Below are 18,354 nucleotides of genomic sequence, written 5' to 3'. Positions count from 1 at the left end.
CACTACTTTTGACCCCTATGGGCCCTGGTAGTGCACTACTTTTGACCAGACCCCTATGGGCCCTGGTAGTGCACTACTTTTGACCCCTATGGGCCCTGGTAGTGCACTACTTTTGACCAGACCCCTATGGGCCCTGGTAGTGCACTACTTTTGACCCCTATGGGCCCTGGTAGTGCACTACTTTTGACCAGACCCCTATGGGCCCTGGTAGTGCACTACTTTTGACCCCTATGGGCCCTGGTAGTGCACTACTTTTGACCAGACCCCTATGGGCCCTGGTAGTGCACTACTTTTGACCCCTATGGGCCCTGGTAGTGCACTACTTTCGACCAGACCCCTATGAGCCCTGGTAGTGCACTACTTTTGACCAGACCCCTATGGGCCCTGGTAGTGCACTACTTTTGACCAGACCCCTATGGGCCAGGTAGTGCACTACTTTTAGCGTGTTGGCACGTATCCCCCCTGTCGACACCTTGACAACCAGGATGGATCTTTTGACCTCCACACTGACAGGACGGGAGGACGGGAGGAGAATGGGGAAAGAGAGAAGAGGAGGATGGGAGGAGAATGGGGAAAGAGAGAAGAGGAGGATGGGAGGACGGGAGGAGAATGGGGAAAGAGAGAAGAGGAGGACGGGAGGATGGGAGGAGAATGGGGAAAGAGAGAAGAGGAGGATGGGAGGATGGGAGGAGAATGGGGAAAGAGAGAAGAAGAGGACGGGAGGACAGGAGGAGAATGGGGAAAGAGAGAAGAAGAGGACGGGAGGAGAATGGGGAAAGAGAGAAGAGGAGGACGGGAGGACGGGAGGAGAATGGGGAAAGAGAGAAGAGGAGGACGGGAGGACGGGAGGAGAATGGGGAAAGAGAGAAGAGGAGGACGGGAGGACGGGAGGAGAATGGGGAAAGAGAGAAGAGGAGGACGGGAGGACGGGAGGAGAATGGGGAAAGAGAGAAGAGGAGGATGGGAGGACGGGAGGAGAATGGGGAAAGAGAGAAGAGGAGGATGGGAGGACGGGAGGAGAATGGGGAAAGAGAGAAGAGGAGGACGGGAGGAGAATGGGGAAAGAGAGAAGAGGAGGACGGGAGGACGGGAGGAGAATGGGGAAAGAGAGAAGAGGAGGATGGGAGGACGGGAGGAGAATGGGGAAAGAGAGAAGAGGAGGACGGGAGGACGGGAGGAGAATGGGGAAAGAGAGAAGAGGAGGACGGGAGGACGGGAGGAGAATGGGGAAAGAGAGAAGAGGAGGACGGGAGGACGGGAGGAGAATGGGGAAAGAGAGAAGAGGAGGACGGGAGGATGGGAGGAGAATGGGGAAAGAGAGAAGAGGAGGACGGGAGGACAGGAGGAGAATGGGGAAAGAGAGAAGAGGAGGATGGGAGGACGGGAGGAGAATGGGGAAAGAGAGAAGAGGAGGACGGGAGGACGGGAGAAGAATGGGGAAAGAGAGAAGAGGAGGATGGGAGGACGGGAGGAGAATGGGGAAAGAGAGAAGAGGAGGATGGGAGGACGGGAGGAGAATGGGGAAAGAGAGAAGAGGAGGATGGGAGGACGGGAGGAGAATGGGGAAAGAGAGAAGAGGAGGATGGGAGGACGGGAGGAGAAAGAGGGAACACAATCCATAGAACCAGCTATGTTGTTATGTGTCAAATAAGACAGAAAAAGTCTTAAATAAATATTATCTAAGGTTTTTATGTTGTTTTTTTTTTAAATTATTTTTATTTAAATACAATTCTCAAGTATTTTCCTCTTCCTGCATCACTTGAATGTAGTGTTAGGGAATAATTAGCGAGCGAATATGTGGGTAGTAACAGGGCTGTAGTCTGTAGTTATTGTGGGTAGTAACAGGGCTGTAGTCTGTAGTTATTGTGGGGCAGTAACAGGGCTGTAGTCTGTAGTTATTGTGGGGCAGTAACAGGGCTGTAGTCTGTAGTTATTGTGGGTAGTAACAGGGCTGTAGTCTGTAGTTATTGTGGGGTAGTAACAGGGCTGTAGTCTGTAGTTATTGTATGGCAGTAACAGGGCTGTAGTCTGTAGTTATTGTGGGTAGTAACAGGGCTGTAGTCTGTAGTTATTGTGGGGCAGTAACAGGGCTGTAGTCTGTAGTTATTGTGGGGCAGTAACAGGGCTGTAGTCTGTAGTTATTGTATGGCAGTAACAGGGCTGTAGTCTGTAGTTATTGTGGGGCAGTAACAGGGCTGTAGTCTGTAGTTATTGTGGGGCAGTAACAGGGCTGTAGTCTGTAGTTATTGTATGGCAGTAACAGGGCTGTAGTCTGTAGTTATTGTGGGGCAGTAACAGGGCTGTAGTCTGTAGTGTAGGGTGTAGTGGGTGGCAGTAACAGGGCTGTAGTCTGTAGTTATTGTAGTGGCAGTAACAGGGCTGTAGTCTGTAGTTATTGTGGGGCAGTAACAGGGCTGTAGTCTGTAGTTATTGTGGGGTCAGTAACAGGGCTGTAGTCTGTAGTTATTGTGGGGGCAGTAACAGGGCTGTAGTCTGTAGTTATTGTGGGGCAGTAACAGGGCTGTAGTCTGTAGTTATTGTGGGGCAGTAACAGGGCTGTAGTCTGTAGTTATTGTGGGGCAGTAACAGGGCTGTAGTCTGTAGTTATTGTGGGGCAGTAACAGGGCTGTAGTCTGTAGTTATTGTGGGGGGCGAGCGTAGATGGGGGGCAGGGCTGTAGTCTGTAGTTATTGTGGGGCAGTAACAGGGCTGTAGTCTGTAGTTATTGTGGGGCAGTAACAGGGCTGTAGTCTGTAGTTATTGTGGGGCAGTTACAGGGCTGTAGTCTGTAGTTATTGTGGGGCAGTAACAGGGCTGTAGTCTGTAGTTATTGTGGGGTAGTAACAGGGCTGTAGTCTGTAGTTATTGTGGGGTAGTAACAGGGCTGTAGTCTGTAGTTATTGTGGGGCAGTAACAGGGCTGTAGTCTGTAGTTATTGTGGGGCAGTAACAGGGCTGTAGTCTGTAGTTATTGTGGGGGCAGTAACAGGGCTGTAGTCTGTAGTCAGTCATATCTACAGTATAGTAGTTAATTGGTCAGTTAATTGTGAACTGAATTGACAGTAGTTAATTGGTCAGTTAATTGTGAACTGAATTGACCGTAGCTAATTGGTCAGTTAATTGTGAACTGAATTGACAGTAGTTAAACAGCCAACAGAAGAACGATGTCTCAGCGGTGGTAGGAGACGATACGGATATTTGAGAGAAGCTTTTTATATTTTTGCTTAATTACAAAACGGGTACATTTTGATAATGTGCTAATCACATCAGATTCCCCCCCCCCCCAAAATAAAGAAAACATTTTCATTAGCATAACCTGAAGCCTGCCTATGGTTTCATTGGTATAATCCACATGCATCAATTGTTTAGGGGATAGACTACAGTATATGGGATCATTTGGGTTAATGATAAATTAATTTATTACCCTCCCCCCCCCCCCCCCCTTCACACACACTAATAAATCCCCCATCTGTATTTATTTATTTGTAATCCAGAGCACATCATGAGCATCCTGGTGCTGCTTCCATTCATTCCATGTCCAGGATTTTCTTCAAATAAAAACTCATCTGTATTCATAATGCTGCTGCATTACGTTTCCTACCCCACTAGTGAAATTTCATTTTCAGATCATTCCCAGAGACCCACGTTGTGAGATAAGACGTACAGTATTGCGTGGATGTTTTTGGAGTCTAGTTCATCCTATGTGAGTATGGAGGTAGGTGCGTATCAGTGGCGGCTGGTGGCAGGGGCTATAGGAGGACGGGTTCATTGAAATGTCTGGAATGGAATACATGTAACAGAGTTTTGATGTGTTTAATACCATCCAGTGAGCACTTCCTCCTATAGTTCCTCCCACCAGCCTCCTCTGGTGCATATCGTCGTTATAATCTAAAGTAGCGTCGTTAGAGAAAGTAGCATAGCACTTTATCACCGCCTGCTGGTCAAAGAAAAAGGCCAATCTAATAGTGTATGAAATCAACCGCTAGAGGGAAGCAGACACCTGTTCAATCACAGAGAGACCCGGGCAGTACCGAGCAACACACTGACAAGGAACGGACACCTGCGTCATAATATCCCGGAAGTCAAGCCGCACCGGGAGCAGGATTTGAAATGGTATACGTTGAATATTATGGAGCAGCGTGTTTTGTTTTGTTGTTGCTCACCAGTGCAGTTCTTCTAAAGAAGAAACAACGATACAATGGAGCCTAAACCACATTGTTTGCAAACTGCACGGATGTGAGGTTTGTTTCCCTATAGAAGCACTGGTTCTCTTACCTTTATATTCCAGGTTTCATGTCATATTTAAGGGCATATCGGATGGTCTGCTCCTCCTGTAATAGTAACGCCAACCAGGGTTATACTATAAGATTGAAATGGGGGGGGAAAACTATGAAATAGCTCCTCAATAACCGTCTGATGTATATATTTAATGTATTAAATTAATAGTGACCACAACCCTTCCGAAAGTACATTTTAAATCGTGTTTAAAATGCGATTTTTATCCATTTATTCCATTTCCAATTTTAACTTCCAGTGCAGTGCGGCTTTAACTTTCTGGGTTATAGTGACGCATCTGGCAATGCCTTCTCTGTATATTCCCAAAGCTCAGAGTGCTTTCTGGGGAAAAAAACTGGGGAACTCGGAAACATACCACGTTCAATCGTGACGTCAGTCAATTCCCGATTTAGAAACGGATGAAAGTTTGAAACGATTTTCCCCCCTGTCGGAAAAAAATAAATATATAATAATAATAATAAATAAATAAAATCTCGAGTTCCCATTTTGTCGTGAACGTCTGAATTCGGTGATTTCCGAGTTCCCAGTTGTTTCTGAACGCAGCATGTGACGTCACCAGCACGAAGCGTCCAACTTGCGAACTACACGAGTTGGCAACACTCAAAATGTGTCACTTTTTTTTGTAAAGCGACACGCTTTTTAAATGTTTTCTGTTGAAGTGTGTTTTTTTTTCCCCTCCCAGTTTAAAGAAGAATTGGCTCTTTTTTTGTTGTTGTTGACGAAGACGTGTCGCGTTCAAAGCCACAGTGACTTTTTGTCAGTTTTCAGAATTTCAACTTGGTGAGTCTGATTTTTTGTAGTTTTCTCCCACCGAGCTAACATTATTAGCACGCTTTTCATAAAAAAAAATGTTTTGTCAACAAGCTATTTTATTTATTTGACAACAGGTCAAAAACACAGGTAGCTAAAGTTGTTTATTTCCATGATAACTCACAATTTTTAAGTAACGTCATTGATAGTTTTTATAAAAACTATCTGGTCTACAGGCTAACGGTACTAGCTAGCTGGCTAACTAAATACTGTTAACGTTAGCTAGCTGGCTAACTAAATACTGTTAACGTTAGCTAGCTGGCTAACTAAATACTGTTAACGTTAGCTAGCTGGCTAACTAAATACTGTTAACGTTAGCTAACTGGCTAACTAAATACTGTTAACGTTAGCTAGCTGGCTAACTAAATACTGTTAACGTTAGCTAGTTATGCTATGTTATATCCATTTAACCAACACGTTGTTCTAAGCGGCTGTCTTTATAACTTGATAATGTGATTTATGAATTGGTGTAAGTTACAGCAGAAGTGTTTAGTTAACAGGTTGTGTAGTGTGAGTTAGCTAGTTAGCCACATTTTGAACTGGGTGGTTAAGGCCAGTATTGACTGTTGAGTCTGCAGACTGTTATATTCACATAACCTTATTTATTACCAGCTTGTCACTGTTATAAAGTACTTAAGTAGAAATACTTTAAAGTACTACTTGGCTAAGTAGTTTTTTTGAGGGGGGGTGTATCTGTACTTTAATTGTATTTTTTTTTTTTTAAGGATTTTAGTTTTTCTTTTGATACTTAAGTATATTTTAAAATAAATACTTTTTAGACTTTTACTCAAGTAGTATTTTACTAGGGTGACTTTCACTTTTACTTGAGTCATGTTCTATGAATATGTCTTTTGCTGTTACTCAAGTATGACGACTGGGGGCTTTTTCCCACCACTGCAGGTCGTTGGTCGTTAGAGGGTCGATGCACATGATTTGATGATAACCTGTTAAAAAACGTTAACCTGGGGTTGTCTGCAAAGATGACAACCACTGGGCCTTTTTTAATTTGGGCTAATCTCGTTCCCCAGACACGTCCGTCCATCTGCAGTGGGGACAAGGGGACAAGGTTAGAGTCAATATAATAGTCTTTGGTTGTAGCTAGCTACATGCTTAACACATGCCATGCTGTTCTCATAGCAGATGGAGACCAGTAGGGATGGCTGGTCTCATAGCAGATGGAACCAGTAGGGATGGCTGTTCTCATAGCAGATGGAGACCAGTAGGGATGGCTGTTCTCATAGCAGATGGAGACCAGTAGGGATGGCTGGTCTCATAGCAGATGGAGACCAGTAGGGATGGCTGGTCTCATAGCAGATGGAGACCAGTAGGGATGGCTGGTCTCATAGCAGATGGAGACCAGTAGGGATGGCTGGTCTCATAGCAGATGGAGACCAGTAGGGATGGCTGGTCTCATAGCAGATGGAGACCAGTAGGGATGGCTGGTCTCATAGCAGATGGAGACCAGTAGGGATGGCTGGTCTCATAGCAGATGGAGACCAGTAGGGATGGCTGGTCTCATAGCAGGTGGAGACCAGTAGGGATGGCTGTTCTCATAGCAGATGGAGACCAGTAGGGATGGCTGTTCTCATAGCAGATGGAGACCAGTAGGGATGGCTGGTCTCATAGCAGATGGAGACCAGTAGGGATGGCTGGTCTCATAGCAGATGGAACCAGTAGGGATGGCTGGTCTCATAGCAGATGGAGACCAGTAGGGATGGCTGTTCTCATAGCAGATGGAGACCAGTAGGGATGGCTGTTCTCATAGCAGATGGAGACCAGTAGGGATGGCTGTTCTCATAGCAGATGGAGACCAGTAGGGATGGCTGGTCTCATAGCAGATGGAGACCAGTAGGGATGGCTGGTCTCATAGCAGATGGAGACCAGTAGGGATGGCTGGTCTCATAGCAGATGGAGACCAGTAGGGATGGCTGGTCTCATAGCAGATGGAGACCAGTAGGGATGGCTGGTCTCATAGCAGATGGAGACCAGTAGGGATGGCTGTTCTCATAGCAGATGGAGACCAGTAGGGATGGCTGGTCTCATAGCAGATGGAGACCAGTAGGGATGGCTGGTCTCATAGCAGATGGAGACCAGTAGGGATGGCTGTTCTCATAGCAGATGGAGACCAGTAGGGATGGCTGGTCTCATAGCAGATGGAGACCAGTAGGGATGGCTGGTCTCATAGCAGATGGAGACCAGTAGGGATGGCTGGTCTCATAGCAGAGCTGGTTCCCCACCTGGTTTTCTGTTTAACTCCAAGACAGCAGCGTTTTAAAAAGTACATCCCAAATGGCACACTATTCCCGATGTCGTGCACTACTTTTGGCCAGGCTCTGAGAGTCAGAAGAAGTGCACTAATTTTATAATAGTAATAAGCTAGTAGAGGTGTGTTCTGTGGTGCTTGTGTTGGCATCGAGACACGATAGGCTCACCTGTCTTTTCACAGAACGTCATCCTGTGATGTTTGACTGGGGTTGGTTGGTGCTCTCTGCTCTGTCCTCCTGTCGTAGCCTGACCCGGCCTGACAGGGTTATTGGTGACTGATCGGTCTGCCTGATGAGGGTTATTGGTGACTGATCGGTCTGCCTGACAGGGTTATTGGTGACTGATCGGTCTGCCTGACAGGGTTATTGGTGACTGATCAGTCTGCCTGACAGGGTTATTGGTGACTGATCAGTCTGCCTGACAGGGTTATTGGTGACTGATCAGTCTGCCTGACAGGGTTATTGGTGACTGATCAGTCTGCCTGACAGGGTTATTGGTGACTGATCAGTCTGCCTGACAGGGTTATTGGTGACTGATCGGTCTGCCTGATGAGGGTTATTGGTGACTGATCGGTCTGCCTGATGAGGGTTATTGGTGACTGATCGGTCTGCCTGATGAGGGTTATTGGTGACTGATCGGTCTGGCTGACAGGGTTATTGGTGACTGATCAGTCTGGCTGACAGGGTTATTGGTGACTGATCAGTCTGGCTGACAGGGTTATTGGTGACTGATCAGTCTGGCTGACAGGGTTATTGGTGACTGATCAGTCTGGCTGACAGGGTTATTGGTGACTGATCAGTCTGGCTGACAGGGTTATTGGTGACTGATCAGTCTGCCTGATGAGGGTTATTGTATGTGACAGTCCAGGGCAGGTTAGGGCTCCAGGTCAATAGGTCACAGTCTGACCTAAAGGCCCATCTGACCTGGACCTCGCTGTATCACTCACTGGCCAGGACCCAATGGCACCCTATTCCCTATATAGTGCACTACTTTACCCGGGACCCTGTATAGGGCACTACTTTACCCGGGGCCCTGTGTAGGGCACTACTTTACCCGGGGCCCTGTGTAGGGCACTGCTTTACCCGGGGCCCTGTATAGGGCAATACTTTACCCGGGGCCCTGTATAGGGGCAGTACTTTAGCGTTCCATTAGAAAGGAGGGATTGGGGTTCTGTACTGTATTACCAGGAGGGATTGGGGTTCTGTGCTGTATTACCAGGAGGGATTGGGTTGTGTGCTGTATTACCAGGAGGGATTGGGGTTCTGTATTGTATTACCAGGTGGGATTGGGTTGTGTGCTGTATTACCAGGAGGGATTGGGTTCTGTATTGTATTACCAGGAGGGATTGGGTTCTGTATTGTATTACCAGGAGGGATTGGGGTTCTGTGCTGTATTACCAGGAGGGATTGGGGTTCTGTACTGTATTACCAGGAGGGATTGGGTTGTGTGCTGTATTACCAGGAGGGATTGGGTTCTGTATTGTATTACCAGGAGGGATTGGGGTTCTGTGCTGTATTACCAGGAGGGATTGGGGTCCTGTACTGTATTACCAGGAGGGATTGGGGTTCTGTGCTGTATTACCAGGAGGGATTGGGGTTCTGTATTGTATTACCAGGAGGGATTGGGGTTCTGTGCTGTATTACCAGGAGGGATTGGGTTCTGTATTGTATTACCAGGAGGGATTGGGGTTCTGTGCTGTATTACCAGGAGGGATTGGGGTCCTGTGCTGTATTACCAGGAGGGATTGGGGTTCTGTATTGTATTACCAGGAGGGATTGGGGTTCTGTGCTGTATTACCAGGAGGGATTGGGGTTCTGTGCTGTATTACCAGGAGGGATTGGGGTTCTGTATTGTATTACCAGGAGGGATTGGGTTCTGTATTGTATTACCAGGAGGGATTGGGGTTCTGTGCTGTATTACCAGGAGGGATTGGGGTTCTGTACTGTATTACCAGGAGGGATTGGGTTGTGTGCTGTATTACCAGGAGGGATTGGGTTCTGTATTGTATTACCAGGAGGGATTGGGGTTCTGTGCTGTATTACCAGGAGGGATTGGGGTCCTGTACTGTATTACCAGGAGGGATTGGGGTTCTGTGCTGTATTACCAGGAGGGATTGGGGTTCTGTATTGTATTACCAGGAGGGATTGGGGTTCTGTGCTGTATTACCAGGAGGGATTGGGTTCTGTATTGTATTACCAGGAGGGATTGGGGTTCTGTGCTGTATTACCAGGAGGGATTGGGGTCCTGTGCTGTATTACCAGGAGGGATTGGGGTTCTGTATTGTATTACCAGGAGGGATTGGGGTTCTGTGCTGTATTACCAGGAGGGATTGGGGTTCTGTGCTGTATTACCAGGAGGGATTGGGGTTCTGTGCTGTATTACCAGGAGGGATTGGGGTTCTGTATTGTATTACCAGGAGGGATTGGGGTTCTGTGCTGTATTACCAGGAGGGATTGGGGTTCTGTGCTGTATTACCAGGAGGGATTGGGGTTCTGTACTGTATTACCAGGAGGGATTGGGGTTCTGTGCTGTATTACCAGGAGGGATTGGGGTTCTGTGCTGTATTACCAGGAGGGATTGGGGTTCTGTGCTGTATTACCAGGAGGGATTGGGTTCTGTGCTGTATTACCAGGAGGGATTGGGGTTCTGTGCTGTATTACCAGGAGGGATTGGGGTTCTGTGCTGTATTACCAGGAGGGATTGGGGTTCTGTGCTGTATTACCAGGAGGGATTGGGGTTCTGTATTGTATTACCAGGAGGGATTGGGTTCTGTATTGTATTACCAGGAGGGATTGGGGTTCTGTGCTGTATTACCAGGAGGGATTGGGGTTCTGTATTGTATTACCAGGAGGGATTGGGGTTCTGTGCTGTATTACCAGGAGGGATTGGGGTTCTGTGCTGTATTACCAGGAGGGATTGGGGTTCTGTGCTGTATTACCAGGAGGGATTGGGGTTCTGTGCTGTATTACCAGGAGGGATTGGGGTTCTGTACTGTATTACCAGGAGGGATTGGGGTTCTGTGCTGTATTACCAGGAGGGATTGGGGTTCTGTGCTGTATTACCAGGAGGGATTGGGGTTCTGTGCTGTATTACCAGGAGGGATTGGGTTCTGTGCTGTATTACCAGGAGGGATTGGGGTTCTGTACTGTATTACCAGGAGGGATTGGGTTCTGTACTGTATTACCAGGAGGGATTGGGGTTCTGTGCTGTATTACCAGGAGGGATTGGGGTTCTGTGCTGTATTACCAGGAGGGATTGGGTTCTGTGCTGTATTACCAGGAGGGATTGGGTTCTGTGCTGTATTACCAGGAGGGATTGGGGTTCTGTGCTGTATTACCAGGAGGGATTGGGGTTCTGTATTGTATTACCAGGAGGGATTGGGGTTCTGTGCTGTATTACCAGGAGGGATTGGGGTTCTGTATTGTATTACCAGGAGGGATTGGGGTTCTGTGCTGTATTACCAGGAGGGATTGGGGTTCTGTGCTGTATTACCAGGAGGGATTGGGGTTCTGTACTGTATTACCAGGAGGGATTGGGGTTCTGTATTGTATTACCAGGAGGGATTGGGGTTCTGTATTGTATTACCAGGAGGGATTGGGGTTCTGTGCTGTATTACCAGGAGGGATTGGGTTCTGTGCTGTATTACCAGGAGGGATTGGGGTTCTGTGCTGTATTACCAGGAGGGATTGGGTTCTGTGCTGTATTACCAGGAGGGATTGGGGTTCTGTGCTGTATTACCAGGAGGGATTGGGGTTCTGTATTGTATTACCAGGAGGGATTGGGGTTCTGTGCTGTATTACCAGGAGGGATTGGGGTTCTGTGCTGTATTACCAGGAGGGATTGGGTTCTGTGCTGTATTACCAGGAGGGATTGGGGTTCTGTGCTGTATTACCAGGAGGGATTGGGGTTCTGTGCTGTATTACCAGGAGGGATTGGGGTTCTGTGCTGTATTACCAGGAGGGATTGGGGTTCTGTACTGTATTACCAGGAGGGATTGGGTTCTGTGCTGTATTACCAGGAGGGATTGGGTTCTGTGCTGTATTACCAGGAGGGATTGGGTTCTGTGCTGTATTACCAGGAGGGATTGGGTTCTGTGCTGTATTACCAGGAGGGATTGGGGTTCTGTACTGTATTACCAGGAGGGATTGGGGTTCTGTGCTGTATTACCAGGAGGGATTGGGTTGCCATGGTAATTTCTGAACCAGGACACCTGAGGAATAAGGTGTGTCTCTTCCTCCACCAGGTGCTGTTGTCTGTAACATCCAGGTGAGCTCACCTGTGGCTGTGGGAGGACATCACTTACCTGACCCATCAGACTCACCTGCAGGACAGACAGAACCACGCCCCAGAGCAGACACAACTCACCTGGACAGACAGAACCACGCCCCAGAGCAGACACAACTCACCTGGACAGACAGAACCACGCCCCAGAGCAGACACAACTCACCTGCAGGACAGACAGAACCACGCCCCAGAGCAGATACAACTCACCTGCAGGACAGACAGAACCACGCCCCAGAGCAGATACAACTCACCTGCAGGACAGACAGAACCACGCCCCAGAGCAGATACAACTCACCTGGACAGACAGAACCACGCCCCAGAGCAGACACAACTCACCTGGACAGACAGAACCACGCCCCAGAGCAGACACAACTCACCTGGACAGACAGAACCACGCCCCAGAGCAGACACAACTCACCTGGACAGACAGAACCACGCCCCAGAGCAGATACAACTCACCTGCAGGACAGACAGAACCACGCCCCAGAGCAGACACAACTCACCTGGACAGAAGACCCAGCTCACCTGGACAGAAGACCCAACTCACCTGGACAGAAGACCCAGCCCACCTGCAGTCCTGAAGGTATCCCAGAGTTCCACCAGGTAAGGAGTAGACACACAGATCTGTAACCACCAAGCTGTGGGTTTGCCTGTCTCTCCTCTGAGCCTCTACTGCTGTGGGTTTGCCTGTCTCTCCTCTGAGCCTCTACTACTGTGGGTTTGCCTGTCTCTCCTCTGAGCCTCTACTACTGTGGGTTTGCCTGTCTCTCTGAGCCTCTACTACTGTGGGTTTGCCTGTCTCTCTTCTGAGCCTCTACTACTGTGGGTTTGCCTGTCTCTCTGAGCCTCTACTCCTGTGGGTTTGCCTGTCTCTCCTCTGAGCCTCTACTACTGTGGGTTTGCCTGTCTCTCCTCTGAGCCTCTACTACTGTGAGTTTGCCTGTCTCTCTGAGCCTCTACTACTGTGAGTTTGCCTGTCTCTCTGAGCCTCTACTACTGTGAGTTTGCCTGTCTCTCTGAGCCTCTACTACTGTGGGTTTGCCTGTCTCTCCTCTGAGCCTCTACTACTGTGGGTTTGCCTGTCTCTCTGAGCCTCTACTACTGTGAGTTTGCCTGTCTCTCTGAGCCTCTACTACTGTGGGTTTGCCTGGCTCTCCTCTGAGCCTCTACTCCTGTGGGTTTGCCTGTCTCTCCTCTGAGCCTCTACTACTGTGGGTTTGCCTGTCTCTCCTCTGAGCCTCTACTCCTGTGGGTTAGACTTTCTCTCCTCTGAGCCTCTACTACTGTGGGTTTGCCTGTCTCTCCTCTGAGCCTCTACTCCTGTGGGTTTGCCTGTCTCTCCTCTGAGCCTCTACTGCTGTGGGTTTGCCTGTCTCTCTGAGCCTCTACTCCTGTGGGTTTGCCTGTCTCTCTTCTGAGCCTCTACTACTGTGGGTTTGCCTGTCTCTCCTCTGAGCCTCTACTCCTGTGGGTTTGCCTGTCTCTCCTCTGAGCCTCTACTACTGTGGGTTTGCCTGTCTCTCCTCTGAGCCTCTACTGCTGTGGGTTTGCCTGTCTCTCCTCTGAGCCTCTACTCCTGTGGGTTTGCCTGTCTCTCCTCTGAGCCTCTACTACTGTGGGTTTGCCTGTCTCTCTGAGCCTCTACTCCTGTGGGTTTGCCTGTCTCTCCTCTGAGCCTCTACTACTGTGGGTTTGCCTGTCTCTCTTCTGAGCCTCTACTACTGTGGGTTTGCCTGTCTCTCTGAGCCTCTACTACTGTGGGTTTGCCTGTCTCTCTGAGCCTCTACTCCTGTGGGTTTGGTTTCCCATCAGCCTGTTGTCCTGATCTATTTGTTAGGGTCCGCCTCTCGTTCTCCCTTTCCACCAATGACACTGACCCAGTTAGGGTCCGCCTCTCGTTCTCCCTTTCCACCAATGGCACTGACCCAGTTAGGGTCCGCCTCTCGTTCTCCCTTTCCACCAATGACACTGAGCCAGTTAGGGTCCGCCTCTCGTTCTCCCTTTCCACCAATGACACTGACCCAGTTAGGGTCCGCCTCTCGTTCTCCCTTTCCACCAATGACACTGACCCAGTTAGGGTCCGCCTCTCGTTCTCCCTTTCCTCCAATGGCACTGAGCCAGTTAGGGTCCGCCTCTCGTTCTCCCTTTCCTCCAATGGCACTGACCCAGTTAGGGTCCGCCTCTCGTTCTCCCTTTCCACCAATGACACTGACCCAGTTAGGGTCCGCCTCTCGTTCTCCCTTTCCACCAATGACACTGACCCAGTTAGGGTCCGCCTCTCGTTCTCCCTTTCCACCAATGACACTGACCCAGTTAGGGTCCGCCTCTCGTTCTCCCTTTCCTCCAATGACACTGACCCAGTTAGGGTCCGCCTCTCGTTCTCCCTTTCCACCAATGACACTGACCCAGTTAGGGTCCGCCTCTCGTTCTCCCTTTCCTCCAATGACACTGACCCAGTTAGGGTCCGCCTCTCGTTCTCCCTTTCCACCAATGACACTGACCCAGTTAGGGTCCGCCTCTCGTTCTCCCTTTCCTCCAATGGCACTGACCCAGTTAGGGTCCGCCTCTCGTTCTCCCTTTCCACCAATGACACTGACCCAGTTAGGGTCCGCCTCTCGTTCTCCCTTTCCACCAATGACACTGACCCAGTTAGGGTCCGCCTCTCGTTCTCCCTTTCCACCAATGGCACTGACCCAGTTAGGGTCCGCCTCTCGTTCTCCCTTTCCACCAATGGCACTGAGCCAGTTAGGGTCCGCCTCTCGTTCTCCCTTTCCACCAATGACACTGACCCAGTTCGGGTCCGCCTCTCGTTCTCCCTTTCCACCAATGGCACTGACCCAGTTAGGGTCCGCCTCTCGTTCTCCCTTTCCACCAATGGCACTGACCCAGTTAGGGTCCGCCTCTCCTTCTCCCTTTCCACCAATGACACTGACCCAGTTCGGGACACCGTCTTCCAGCTGATGGTGAAACTCGAGTCTCACCACATTATTTCTGCCTCGTTAACAAATTCACCTTGTTGCTCCTATGAACAGAGAAAGTGAAATTCCTTGATATTTAGAAAAACGACCCAAGCTTCTAATAATAACAATGCAGGTCTATCGATACACTTTTCACCTCATTCATTACTGTTGACAGCTCTGAGTGGCACGAAGGACGAAGGCACGTGTTGACAGCTCTGAGTGGGACGAAGGACGAAGGCACGTGTTGACAGCTCTGAGTGGGACGAAGGACGAAGGCACGTGTTGACAGGGCTGAGTGGGACGAAGGACGAAGGCACGTGTTGACAGGGCTGAGTGGACGAAGGACGAAGGCACGTGTTGACAGGGCTGAGTGGACGAAGGACGAAGGCACGTGTTGACAGCTCTGAGTGGACGAAGGACGAAGGCACGTGTTGACAGGGAGGAGTGGACGAAGGACGAAGGCACGTGTTGACAGCTCTGAGTGGGACGAAGGACGAAGGCACGTGTTGACAGGGAGGAGTGGACGAAGGACAAAGGCACGGGTTGACAGCTCTGAGTGGGACGAAGGACGAAGGACAAAGGCACGTGTTGACAGCTGGCTGAGTGGACGAAGGACAGAAGGCACGTGTTGACAGCGCTGAGTGGACGAAGGACGAAGGCACGTGTTGACAGCTCTGAGTGGACGAAGGACGAAGGCACGTGTTGACAGCTCTGAGTGGACGAAGGACGAAGGCACGTGTTGACAGCGCTGAGTGGACGAAGGACGAAGGCACGTGTTGACAGCTCTGAGTGGACGAAGGACGAAGGCACGTGTTGACAGGGCTGAGTGGGACGAAGGACGAAGGCACGTGTTGACAGCTCTGAGTGGGACGAAGGACGAAGGCACGTGTTGACAGCTCTGAGTGGGACGAAGGACGAAGGCACGTGTTGACAGCTCTGAGTGGGACGAAGGACGAAGGCACGTGTTGACAGCTCTGAGTGGGACGAAGGACGAAGGCACGTGTTGACAGCTCTGAGTGGGACGAAGGACGAAGGCACGTGTTGACAGCTCTGAGTGGACGAAGGACGAAGGACAAAGGCACGTGTTGACAGCTCTGAGTGGACGAAGGACGAAGGCACGTGTTGACAGCTCTGAGTGGGACGAAGGACGAAGGCACGTGTTGACAGCTCTGAGTGGGACGAAGGACGAAGGCACGTGTTGACAGCTCTGAGTGGGACGAAGGACAAAGGCACGTGTTGACAGCTCTGAGTGGGACGAAGGACGAAGGCACGTGTTGACAGTCTCTCTCTCTCTCTCTCTCTCTAGTCATGGGTTTTAAACGTTTTGGCGATGGACCAGTCTGCGACCACAAGCTCTATAGGATCTAGCAGCACCTTCATCCACAACTTTCTGGAGTTTTTTTCCCCACTTCTTTCTCTCTGACGTTCTCTATTCGCCGCAGAGCTCTCGCTGCTTAGCAACAGCCGCCAGACAGAGTGCCATCGGGGAGTGCGGTTATGAACTTCTCCTTGAAGCGTATAGGCTTGTCCTGCTGTGGACATAATCTCAACCGAGCTTTCAGAGGATCCTTTCTCAGACTCTGTAGAGTTAAAGGGTTGAGTTATGACATAAAGGACCGATTGGTGGGGGGGGGGAAGAGAGAGTCGATAGGTTAGAAGGAAGGACAAGAATAATTTTTAACGCTGCTTTAGGTTATGTATGATATATTAGGAGAAGTATATGCCACAAATTGAAACTGGAAACGCTTATCTCCCTCACTAGCTTTAAGCACCAGCTGTCAGAGCAGCTCCCAGATCACTGCACCTGTACACAGCCCATCTATAATTTAGCCCCAAACAACTACCTCTTCCCCTACTGTATTTATTTATTTAGCTCCTTTGCACCCCATTATTTCTATTTGTACTTTGCACTTTCTTCCACTACAAATCTACCATTCCAGTGTTTTACTTGCTATATTGTATTTACTTTGCCACCATGGCCTATTTATTGCCTTTACCTCCCTTATCTCACCTCATTTGCTCACATTGTATATAGTCTTATTTTTCTACTGTATTATTGACTGTATGTTTGTTTTACTCCATGTGTAACTCTGTGTTGTTGTATGTTGTCAAACTGCTTTGCTTTATCTTGGCCAGGTCGCAGTTGCAAATGAGAACTTGTTCTCAACTAGCCTACCTGGTTAAATAAAGGACTTGTTCTCAACTGGCCTACCTGGTTAAATAAAGGACTTGTTCTCAACTGGCCTACCTGGTTAAATAAAGGACTTGTTCTCAACTAGCCTAGCTGGTTAAATAAAGGACTTGTTCTCAACTAGCCTACCTGGTTAAATAAAGGACTTGTTCTCAACTAGCCTAGCTGGAGTTAATCTATTCATGGGTCGCATGTTTCGTCATTATATTGTTTTGAACGTTTTGTTTTGGACTGATGCCCGACCTGAGCATTCTACTCAATGCATCGTCAATGAGCGCTGGTGAAGATTTCATTAAAAGTGTGTATTAGTGGCTTGGAAATAGAATGACATTGAAAAGGAGGCAAATAATTAGTAAGAAAAACCTTTTGTCATTATTTTTGATGTTGCCAGATTAACTTTAGATGCAGTATAACGTTAGCTAGCTAGCGAAGATTGAGGGGAGGCCACCAGATTGACTTTAGATGCAGTATAACGTTAGCTAGTTAGCGAAGATTGAGGGGCGGCCACCAGATTGACTTTAGATGCAGTATAACGTTAGCTAGCTAGCGAAGATTGAGGGGCGGCCACCAGATTGACTTTAGATGCAGTATAACGTTAGCTAGCTAGCGAAGATTGAGGGGAGGCCACCAGATTGACTTTAGATGCAGTATAATGTTAGCTAGCTAGCTAGCGAAGATTGAGGGGAGGCCACCAGATTGACTTTAGATGCAGTATAACGTTAGCTAGCTATCGAAGATTGAGGGGAGGCCACCAGATTGACTTTAGATGCAGTATAACGTTAGCTAGCTATCGAAGATTGAGGGGAGGCCACCAGATTGACTTTAGATGCAGTATAACGTTAGCTAGCTAGCTAGCGAAGATTGAGGGGAGGCCACCAGATTGACTTTAGATGCGGTATTCAGTGCATTCGGAAAGTATTCAGACCCCTTGACTTTTTCCACATTTTATGTTACAGCCATATTCGAAAATGGACTAAATACAAAATATTATCAGCAATCTACACACAGTGCCTCATAATGACATAAACAGGTTAAGAATTTTTTTTGCAAATGATTTACATAAGTATTCAGACCCTTTGCTATGCATTTTACATTTTAGTCATTTAGCAGACGCTCTTATCCAGAGCGACTTACAGTAGTGAATGCATACATATCATACAATTTTTTTGTTGTTTGTACTGGCCCCCCGTGGGAATCGAACCCACAACGCTGGCGTTGCAAACACCATGCTCTACCAACTGAGCCACAGGGACTCTAAACTGAGCTCAGGTGCATCCTGTTTCCATTGAACATCCTTAATGTTTCTACACCCTGATTGGAGTCCATCTGTGGTAAATTCAATTGATTAGACATGATTTGGAAAGGCACACACCTGTCTATATAAGGTCCCACAGTTGACAGTGCATGTCAGAGTAAAAACCAAGCCATGAGGTCAAAGGAATTGTACTTAGAGCAGTATTGTGTCGAGGCACAGGTCTGGGGAAGGGCACCAAAACATTTCTGCTGCATTGAAGGTCCCCAAGAACGCAGTGGCCTCCATCGTTCTTAA

General features: G+C 48.7%; 1 long non-coding RNA gene across 1 annotated transcript; it reads left to right on the top strand.

Annotated features, from left to right (window-relative positions):
- Positions 1-4,791: 4,791 nt before the first annotated feature.
- On the top strand, positions 4,792-11,827 carry LOC145877311 (uncharacterized). Its single transcript, XR_014391644.1, has 2 exons — positions 4,792-5,075; positions 11,614-11,827. It is a non-coding gene; the product is annotated as an uncharacterized LOC145877311 (long non-coding RNA).
- Positions 11,828-18,354: the final 6,527 nt, after the last annotated feature.

This window comes from Salmo salar, unplaced genomic scaffold, assembly GCF_965601325.2.
Source record: "Salmo salar unplaced genomic scaffold, fSalSal1 ptg000857l, whole genome shotgun sequence".
NCBI classification, from domain to species: domain Eukaryota; kingdom Metazoa; phylum Chordata; class Actinopteri; order Salmoniformes; family Salmonidae; genus Salmo; species Salmo salar.
The sequence above is the reverse complement of the archived record's forward strand: the minus strand, read 5'-3'. Positions and strand labels throughout refer to the sequence as shown.